Source organism: Octopus bimaculoides, chromosome 12 (assembly GCF_046866305.1).
Source record: "Octopus bimaculoides isolate indiv1 chromosome 12, ASM4686630v1, whole genome shotgun sequence".
Lineage (NCBI taxonomy): Eukaryota > Metazoa > Mollusca > Cephalopoda > Octopoda > Octopodidae > Octopus > Octopus bimaculoides.
In genome coordinates this window covers 65,147,934-65,151,260 of record NC_142939.1, presented here as the reverse complement: position 1 = coordinate 65,151,260, position 3,327 = coordinate 65,147,934, and positions in this window count along the sequence as shown.

Genomic DNA, 3,327 nt, shown 5'->3' with positions numbered 1-3,327 from the left:
AAAATAAATGTGAACTAAACAATACAGTCAAAGCAAACATACTGCTCAAAAGAATGTGAAGTCAAAGAAGAGAGAGAGAGAGAGAGAGAGAGAGAGAGAGAGAGAGAGAGAGAGAAAGAGAGAGAGAGAAAACAAACACAAAAAAGTTCAGTTTCCATAAAAATAAGGAATAGATACACTTGTCACTTTTGTTTGCTCACTGGGAAAGGTCACAGCAAATGTCTTAATTATAATGGGGCTTTTTTTTTTACTCAAGAAAAAAATGTGAAAAGGAGATAAATATAGAAAGAAAGAAGAAAAAAGGTGAGAAAGAAAATATTATTGTTATTGTTGTTGTTGTTATTGCTGTTGTTGTTACTGACAGCTTTTTGCGAACCTTAACAACTCATTCAGAAATGTTTCTTGTATCAATAAAAAAAGAGAGAGAGAGAGAGAGAGTCATGTGCAGACGTGCTTCAACATTGAATACACAAGGTGACAAGAAACTTGAAACTGAAGAAAAAATGGCACCTACTGACCTCTGTATCTTGCTGTTTCAGTCCGAAGGTGCAAGGAAATGGACAGAGAAGCACAGCTAATGTCAACAGTCATGACTACAGGAAGATTTTGATCAAATTTCTCTCTGAAAATCATCTTTATTTGGAAAACGACCCACTACCTATTTCAGAAACCATACAACTGTTGTGGTTCTACAGTTTCTTGGAGTTATGCTTAGTACTTCCTTGATTTTATTTCATTTTAAATTTATTTTAGGCTTCATATTGGCATGGCTGTGTGGCTAAGAAAGTTCTCCTAGCAACCACGGGGTTTCAAGTTCAGTCTTCTGTACCAGCACCTTGGGTAAATGTCTTAATTATAATGGGTTTTTTCTTTTCTTTTATACTGAAGAAAAAAGAAAGTAAAAAAGAGATAGACATACAAGGGAAGAACAAAAAAAGGTGAGAAAGAAAATGTTGCTGTTATTATTATTATTGTTGTTGTGGCAGTGATTCCCAGAGTGGGCAGTACTGCCCCTCTGGGAGCAGTAGAGAGATTCAGGAGGCATTGAAGAGAAGTGGGGTAATAATGGAGTGACCAAAATAATGGGTTCTTTAGGTTAAGTTTTATTTGTGAAATACAATTGCTTTCAGTTTGCTACAAAAAATGGTTTATGTTTATGGTAGTGAGACACTATGAATGTGGCCTGGGTGCCAAGGGGGCAGCAACTCATAAAAGTTTGGGGACCACTGTACTATAACCTCAGGTTGAACAATGACTTGTGAGTAGAAACTTATCATGTGTATATATACACACTGTGAAGGCACATGGTTCATGGGTTAGGGTAGTGGTTCCCAAACTTTTTTTGGGCTGCTGCCCCCTTGACACCCAGACCACATTCTTAGTGTCCCCACCCCAACTAACCATCACAAACCTAGACCTCTTTCTGAAGCAAATTCAAAGCAACTATTTCACAAATAGAAATGAATCCATTATTTTGTTGTTTTTACATGAATTGCTACCCCCATTATCGCCCCGCTTTTCTTCAATGCCCCCTTGGAACTTTCCACTGCCCCCAAGGGGGAAATACCTCCCACTTTGAGAACCAGTGGGTTAGGGTATTTGGCTCATGATCATAAGGCTGTGAGTTCAATTCCCAATGGCCTGTTGTGTCCTTAAGCAAGACACTTATTTCACGTTGCTCCAGTCCACTCAGCTGGCAAAAATGAACAGCACCTGTATTTCAAAGGGTTTACCTCGTCACATTTTGTGTATCACACTGAATCTCCCTGAGAACTATGTTAAGATTACGTGTGTCTATGGAGTACTCAGCCACTCACATGTTAATTTCGTGAGTAGGCTGTTTCACTGATCAGATCAACTGGAATACTCACTGTCATAACAGAATCTCACTTGTTAATATATCAGGTCAGTTCTGATTGAGGAGGCCTCTGATCAAAAGCATTCCACCCATGACCTCTTTTTAAATATTTGTATAACTACATATATATATATATATATATATATATATATATATATATATAGATAGATATATAGATATATAGATATAGATATAGATATCAAAACAGAAAGTTGGAAAAACATTCTTGGTATTATTTATTCACCATTACACATGTTTCATTTGCTAATAGGAATTACAAAGTCATAGGTGTTGGATGAACATATAAGAAATTTGCTATTAAAAATTCTTCAAAGAATCAAATAATACAACTAAAACAACTACAAACTGGATTGTAATACTGGAATAAGCAGATGTGCTCCAAGAGGACACACATATATAAATATATATATATATATATATATATAATATATATATGTGTGTGTGTGTGTGTGTGTATACATACATACATACTGACAGGCTTCCATACAGTTTCCTTCAGCCAAATTCACTCACATCAGTCAGTCTGGGGCTATATTAGAAGACACGGGTCTAAGGTGCTGCACAAAGGGACTGAACCTGAAACCATGTGGTTCACATAGCCAAATCTGTGCCCAAATGAATTAATCAATCCTAATTTAAAACTATTTAACCACTACTTACTAAACCAATTAAATTAAGCTTTAATAAAAATAATCTAATCAGTCATTAGTAAATTTTTTTATCATTTTCTCATTCTCACTAACATTTAATTAACCAAACATTAATAAAATCTATTTTTATCAATTCTCATTTAAAAACTATTTAATCCAAAAATAATCAACTATTCTTTATTTCGAAACTCTTATCAAAATGTTTAAATTAATCTTTACGAAATCCATTCACCAATGGAAATTATTTAACCAATCATTAACAAAAATGCTTTAACTGAAACCTTATTAAAATTATTTAATTACTACTGTAAAACTATTTAGCACAAAAGCACTTAATTGATCTCTGTATTGAAAACAAATCAATTCTTACTAAATCTGTTTAGTCAATACTTACTGTTGAAAAAATATCTCCAGCACAAAATTAAACATGAGGACACTGTAAAGGCTGGACAAAGAAGGAAACTCTTTACTATATTTATGTTCTGAATTTCCTTGTGTTACTCCAGCAAAAACTGAATACTTGAATATCCTGTGGCTTCCAGATTAGACATTCAAGAATAGAAAAGTTTTTCCTTAAAATGGTGAAAAAGACACGACATTGAAGAAAAAAAGATTAAAAAATGTGAGCTACTTAGAAGTTCATTTTTTATCTTTCCTTTTTTTAAACTTTTTTTTTAGTATTTGTTTTAGCCATTGTCCTGCAGCCATGCTACGGCAAACAGATGAACCCCAGGACTCTTTTTTTAAAAACTTGGTACTTATTCTATTTGACTTCTTTTGCAAAATGGTTAAATTATA